Source organism: Alosa sapidissima, chromosome 1 (genome assembly GCF_018492685.1).
Source record: "Alosa sapidissima isolate fAloSap1 chromosome 1, fAloSap1.pri, whole genome shotgun sequence".
Classification (NCBI taxonomy): Eukaryota; Metazoa; Chordata; class Actinopteri; order Clupeiformes; family Clupeidae; genus Alosa; species Alosa sapidissima.
In genome coordinates, this window is record NC_055957.1 from 21,743,031 (window position 1) to 21,751,154 (window position 8,124).

Below are 8,124 nucleotides of genomic sequence, written 5' to 3' on the forward strand. Positions count from 1 at the left end.
TTCTCTTCTGGAGCAGCAGGCTATCGGGCTGATGGGACTTAATGAGCTGTCGCAATCATTTGGCCAAGTTCCTCTAGGCTCAAGCGCTAATAGAGGTCTGTCCTCACAATCAATTCATCTTCCAGTGTGTGTACAATTAGCTAGCAGAGCAGAAATGAACATAGCCCCAGACTGTTGTCAAGTCATCTTTTTTTTACGCCCTCCTGTTAAAAACAGGACTTCACTGCTTCTGGGTCCAGAGCCATGTGAGGGATTTACAGCAGGGTACATGTGATAATAATAATAATAAGCTTTATTTGTATAGTACCTTTCATACACAGAATGCAGCTCAAAGTGCTTTACATTTGAAGCATGTAACACAATAATAGTCAGTCAGTCATTATCAATCACTTTTCTTCATTGCTGGGGCCGTTTATGATCCACTCAGCAACATATCAAAAATATAGAAAATAACTTGTCATAAGACTGGCAGCCTTAACCCTTTACCCCCCACAAGCACGCCATATGGCAACTGTGGCAAGAAAAAACTCCCATAGTCCAGGAAGAAACCTTGAGCAGAACCTGACTTAATAGGGGGAGCCCATCTGCTTCTGGCTGGCTGCGCCCTCCAATAGCAGCAGATGTAGAATAATCTGAAGTAGTCTACAGGATAAGATGAGTTAACTAAAAGCTTTCCTGTACAGGTATGTTTTCAGATCTTTTTTAAAAATATTTACTGAACTCGCCTGCTTGATGTACAGAGGCAGGGTGTTCCATAGTTTGGGGGCATAATGGATAAAAGCTTCTCCACTTTGTTTGTGGAGCACTTTGGGTACGATTAAAAGATTAGAATTGGATGATCTAAGTTTCCTTTGTGGTTGATAAGATATTAAAAGCTCAGAGATATATGAAGGTGCTATGCCATTCAGAGCTTTGTAAGTAATTAACATAACCTTAAAATCAATTCTATAGGAAATAGGGAGCCAGTGCAGTTCAGCCAACACAGGGGTGATGTGTTCTCTCTTCTTAGTCTTAGTTAAAAGTCTAGCCGCAGAGTTCTGTATGAGTGCCAATTTCTTTAGATGTTTTTTGGGAAGACCAGTGAAAAGTGCATTGCAGTAGTCTAACCTGCTAGTGATAAAGGCGTGAATTCGTTTTTCTGCATCTTGTTATGTTAAAAAGGGCCACACTTTGGCAATGTTTCTCAAGTGGAAATAGGCTGTCCGAGTAACTTTACTGATAAGGGGCTTAAAACTTAACTCTGCATCTAAGATGACACCGAGGCTTGTTACTTTTGGTTTGACCTGGTGCGCCAAGTTTCCCAGATTACTAAGAACAATATCTCGCTTTAGTTTTGGTCCAACCAAAAGTACCTCTGTTTTGTCATCATTTAGTTTCAAAATATTTTTGCTCGTCCACTGATTAATGGAGGTTAGGCATGCAGTGAGGGAGCAAAGGCCATCTGGGTTTGTTGGCTCCACAGAAATATACAATTTTATGTAGGCTGATGTTTACTCTGAGTTTCGGTAAGCTGACCTTGTACATTTAACCAATTTCTTCTCTCTTCAGTTTGAAGGTTGCACTGCGAACAGCAATACACCTTCTCAAGTGATGTTCACAAAGTGTTTTCTTTCCTTCAAGGTAGTGTGTACTCGTGTTTTTGCAGGAGCCCAAGCTTGCCTCTCCAGCACACGTCACGCTGCACACACCTAAGCTTGAATGCACCTTGTGTAAGCTGTCAGCTTGGGTTTACTGTGGCCTCTGCGCTTGGATGGCACCCTTTAGCCATGTCGAATCAAACTGGTTTTGACAAGTATTGTTCTTTCTTTTCAACATGCAAATGTGTGTTTGTGTGTGTGTGTGTGTGTGTGTGTGTGTGTGTGTGTGTGTGTGTGTGTGTGTGTGTGTGTGTGTAAGTGTGTAAGTGTGTGTGTCTGTTTGTGTGTGTGTGTGTCATGGTAAGGTACAGAGGTCTTGCTGAGTTCTCACAGAAGCAAGATCAATAGAACAATTCTTTGTTAAGCATCAGTTTTGATCCCTCAGTGACTTAATTCTAGCTCAAAGGCCTTGTTTACATGAGTCAGAAAATAGATATGGCTTAATAATGGGTTGCATACACATTTTAAAGACCCAATCCAGGAAACAAAAAAAAGCTGTTCTGTGATTGGACAGTGAAATAAGATTCCTGATTGGATGATCAAATCCGAGCCTCACCATTGGTTATTCAGTCTCAAAGATGTCTCAAAAGTATATCTGTGGGAACAATGGGATAAACTTGTATGTGTAGCATTGATTTGTAACTGTAAAATATATTCATAATTGTAAAGTATATTCTTAATTGTAAGGTATTTGTAACTGTATATAATTTAGCTGTAAGATGGATCTGTACTGTAGGGTTGTAGAATTGATTTGTGTGGGGCATGTTGTACTGTATTGAAAATAATTTGTGCAAATAATTTTCATATTAGAATAATGCAGTGATTTCAAGGATCTACAAATACCAGAGAGAGAATGCCATGCATGTCTCTGAGGGCTAAATTAACATCCCGGGGAATGGACCACTGACTTGCAGGTAGAGATCTGAACAGAGACACTGAGCACAAAATGTATGTATATAGAGAGAGAATTAGCCAGTGAGTGTAGGTGGGTTCTTTTTTTTTGTGGTGGATAAATTTTTAAACTGATGTCAGAAGGAAGCCAGTGTGCAGTGGTTGCTGTGCATGCTGGGATGTCATGGGCCTTAATGAGGTGAGCGGGCCCACAGATCTGGGCCTCCGCCGGTCCCAGGGGGGGGTACGAGCACTTCATTTGCTTCAGAAAAACTTTTAATGAAGTGTAAGTCTCTTCCCACAGAACTTGTTTTCATTTGGGAAGAGGAAGATTCTCCAAAGTGGTGGGCTGAAATGACTATGAGAAATAAAGGAGTAGAGGAAATGCATGCTCTTTAACCTGACGTATTCCCTCTAAGCAATAAGATCTCCTTATCACAATGAATGAGTTAACAGAAGCACCAAAAGCCCAACATTAATCAACATCACACAAGACAGATTGTCACAGCTTTCAAAGTTGCATTAGACATCTTTCACCAGCTTATTAAGGCACAGTCATTAACTTACCAGGTAATACTAGCACATCTACAGATCCCATCAGACCAGGCGTACTGTGAAAAAACCTTTTCTTTTGACTCTTTTGACACTTTTGCCATCACTGAGCGTTGTCAGGTGATCTCTCAGTGGCAACATGCAGGCTAGCACATTATGAGAAGAGCCTTGCAAACCCTGCTGGCCAAGGGAATAAACACAAGACACTGATGTGTTGGAATGGTATTTTTCCTCATGCTGCTCTTGTGTAGGGCCTCCAACAACTGAAATGAGGTGGAAAATTAGCGTTGGTTTCCGGCTGTGTGCTATGATGGTGACAAGGTCCACCACTCACTCGTCTCCCTCCGCCACTGATATTCACAGGTCAGTGAGCACGCACCAGCCAGCTTCCAAAAGACTTAGGGAAACCACAAGGCTCCCCCAACCCCCCTGGGATGGAAACATAAAATACTTCAAAAGGGCCTTGAAATCAATTCAGACTGACATATAGGGTATTTCGCTGGCAAAAATGATGGAGAAAATGAATAGATTCATGGTGTTGTGTAGTGTAGTGTTGCTATTCAGTACACCATGGCACACAACCCACTTCCTGGAAAGGGAAGCAGTATTTAACTGACATTTTTCGTACTGGTTCCATGCATAAACCATTTAGCTCATTAAAAACACCCAGGCTGTGGGCGTACCTGCAGCAGACAGGTACATTCCAAGCCTGGCATGACATTTACGCTACTACTGTAAGTCACCTTTTTCCTCCTTTCTTTTGAGTCTTCCAAAGACCACTTTCACTGACATCAATTTGTCTCCCTGACCTCATAAATCAATACAGAATCCAAATTAGTTGTTAACAGAAAGGGCACAGGGAGAAGGATGGAATGGTTTTTTTTTATTCAGTGTGTGGGTTGCAATACAAAGTTATAGCAGACACAGAAAGGTGGCAGAGGCTGTGACCTCACATATCACCGCCAGATTATGTCAGACGCCAGATTGCTTAGTTAATCAGACTAACTCATGCAATCCAAAGATTATAGAATATCGGTCAATAAAGACATTTTTGACCCTAACTGGTTTTGACCATTTCACTGGGGTGACCAAACTGAAGTTCACTAGTTCACATTCCTGAATTTGCATAAAGACATAAAAGCATAATACATAAAACCATTATAGAAGAGCATGTTTGGCGAGGTCTCTGGCCATGGTCCTGAAGGGCTTCGCGGAATCGTGCTGAAGTCGACTGTGCAGGCAGGAGTCGGGCAGGGTTCCGCCATACACCCCCTTATTCTTTAACTATGGAACACAGGAGGTGTAAGGGGAGGTGGTGGGTTGCGAGCGGAGTAACACCGATGCTGCAACTTCGGCAGGTAGACTGCGAATAAATAACCTGATTGATTGAAGAAGGAGGCATCGCAAATTCCGTCACGCTCCTCCCCAACTTCCGTTTGTAAACGCCATTTAGATAGATAGATAGATAGATACTTTATTGATCCCCAAGGGGAAATTCAAGGGTCTCAGTAGCATACAGACATCACACACAACATGCACGTACAGCAGAAATGGTAAATATAAGTATAAGTATAAACATATAACTAAACTCCACTGTGCAATAAAGACAGTAGAAGATAAGAAAACTAACTAAACTAAATACTAAATATACTATATAAATTAAATTTAAAAAGTCCAATGTGCTTGAGGGTGATCAAGCATAAGACGCTTGTAGTGACAGGGCCGGGACTGGTAAGGTGCTCAAGGGAGTGAGTGTCATGGTGAAGGTGCAAACAGTAGTCCAACATTAGTCCAACAGTGCAACAGTGAAAGAGTAAGGTCTAGAGACCAGCATAAATAATATGGACAAATAGGAGAGTAAAGTATAATGTAGACAAGGTGATATAAAAAACTATGTCAGTGCAAGAACAGGTTGAGGTAATAGGGTTAAAGCCATTCATTCATTCAGTATTGTAGCAGAAGCCTGACCGCAGCCATTGATCATGTGTGCTAATATAGCATGAAAAACAGTGTAGCAGTAAAACAGTAGTGAAAACATTAGGCTGTGGACATTAGCAAAACAGTAGTAAAACAGTAGTAAAGCAGTAGTGGGCAGTCAGTACTCAAACATGGAGAGGGTGGAGAGGCAGACAGACTAAGCAGAGAAGTCTATCTCTCCTCTTCCCTTTAGTGAGGCATTGTACAGTTCAATGGCCCTGGGGACAAATGACTTCAGCCTTTCAGTTGTGCATGGCAGTGAGCGAAGTCTCTCCAGCTGATCAAGCTCTTTTGCTTTTTAATAGTGCTGTAGAGTGGATGACATTCATTGTCCAATATGTTGACACCAGGCTCCTGTACTCCTCCTCTTGCTCGTCCCTGATACACCCCACAATTGCAGTATCGTCAGAAAACTTCTGCATGTGGCATGACTGTTGTAGCAGAAGTCAGATGTGTACAGGGTGAACAGGACTGGAGAGAGCACAGTTCCCTGTGGCGCTCCGGTGCTGCTATTTACTCCGGTGCTGCTATTTACTGCGTACGTCTGCTGGTACTGGAAACCAAGTCCCCTGCAGTTTAATGCAGAACACTCGTACATCACTTAATCCTACATTTTTTCTGTCATTTGTCCAGAGACCACCCATTTTTGGAAGATGAGTAAGGCAGACACAATGACAAAAAAGAAACAATTCACTTCAAGACACACATGAACACAATAAAACATAGTTGCCATATAGGTGTACAAACTTTCCAAATATAGCTTTACTGTACATACAATAATGTCACAATATGTTTCAAAATTGGAGTGGCCTACATTAACTAATGACAATGAAACTAATTATGTTTTAATCACCTACTTTGGCCAGTCCATGATGGACTATTTATTTTGCATACATATATATATTTAAATCCTTCTTATCAGAAGGGATTGGAACAACTGGAAGTGGAAGATAACCAACTAGTTCTGGCACTTTCCAACTTGTTTGCACTCACAGGATTAATTTAGTCATATCTCCAATAATGATGCTATGTATGTACAATCCATCACAATATTATAGTAAATGTAGTGATTACACTGTACTTTGAATTTGGTCTGAGAAGGCAACAGTTTGGCCATTTAACTGTGTTGCTATTTATAATTTAAAATAGATTGACACGTTTTCTATGTAGAGATGGGTAACTTTAAAATATGCATGATGCGGGCTCAGCTAAGATTATGACAGCTCAGTCTGGATTGACCAGAGATAAGTCCTCTCACAAGATGAGCTGTGATTCCTAGGATTCCGAAGGCAATATCTCTGCACATGGACAATGTATCAAGACATTGTGACAGACAGCAGGCCAGACCCAAACTAAGGAGCTGGGGAGGCAGTCAGATTTTTAATAAGTTCTCTATAGTCAGGCAAAGCTCAACATGAAGAATAGTAGCAGGCATGTCAACTCAAAACCAGGTTACACACACACACACACACACACACACACACACAGAGATAAAAAATAGTCACAGGAGAATCACCAATAACTAACATAAGTAGAATTCAGAAACATAAAATTGCAGATTGAGAAAAAAAACAAAACATCCAAAGCCAGACCCAGAGAGAGTTGTATCTACAGAACAGGCAAAGTAAAAAACAGAGAGGATCTGCAAGTGTACATTTCAATTAGCCTATAACATTTTATTTGTATTCCCTGCAGAGCAACATTATGTAGTATGTAACAGGAACAACTTTTCTGTCCCAGTAGCCAAGTTATGTGTCGACATTTGATGAGAGTAATGACATGAGTTGCACAAAGTTCCACGAGGTGAGGTATTATGGTTATGAATGATGCAGGACAGTTTCTTGTACAGCATTTCATAGCCAACATTCAATTGACACTTACTCTCTGAACACTGCTTTGCTGTTTGAATAGCAGTTTGAATAATAATAAAGACCTTGGATTATCAAATGTGAAAGCTCGGAGCTCAATGCGATCCCCTCTCTAACTCCTGTGTGAGGGTACACTTGAATGAATGTGTTAAATGAATTCAACTACAATTCTTCCCCTTCATCTCCAATGTTGCGAATCACTAAAAGTGACCCTTTTATGGCTCCATCCAAAGGCAAGTTATTTTGGCTGTACCTTGGGGCTTGCTTACTGGACAGGCTATCCTTTAGCATGAGAAATATTTAAAAATCCCATTAAATAAGAGCTGTACATATGAATCATCAGCGAGAGTATACCTTTAATCTATCTTGGTTGCAGTCAGCTTCAGCAAAATTAACTTTGACAAATAAAGTAAGCCTGTGTGCCTTAGAAAACCATTGGTGCCGAGTCGTTATCTATGGCGGTGGAATCTAATGGACATGAATGTGGAAATAACTGCTGCATAAACTGAGGTGTATAAACACTACAAATACTGTAGTAAACTAGATGTACCGCATAGCGGTATAAAATATGACCGCTGCTCAGTCCTGTACATCCGTTCCGCGAAAATAAATCACATCAATTTGTCTCCATCTTCTACTCCATTCCCCACTCTTGAAACTTTTGTGTATGCTTGTTTAGCATGCCTGTGTGTGTGTGTGCTGCTGCACAGAAAGTAGCCTACTGGCGCTGCAAAGGTGAATAGATTTGTAGAATAGACAAAAAAGTTGTAGCATTGTTATAAAAACCTTTAAAATCTCTAAACAATCACAAGTAGGGCAGTTCATCACAGTTCATCCATTGCAACTGGATTGATGAAAGGTCACTTACACCTGTAGGCTACATTGTATTTGGGAAAAGCAAAACGTATCAGCATAATGTTTTATTTTTATTTATTTATTTATTTATTTATTTATTAATAACCAAAACCATCTATGTCAGTTCCATGCAGTTTTCAACAGCTATCAAGAAGATAATTTTTTCATAATTCAAATTCAATATTTTAAATGACCTAAGCCAGATTCAATAAAGGCTTTTTAAAGAATTCCTTCTCCTCTTATATATTTGAGTGCCTGGGACCTGCTATTGCTTTATTGGATTTTCCCTACCCCAAGAGCACCGCTTGAGGACTTGATAACTTCACCTGAGCGCCTGGTTGAAC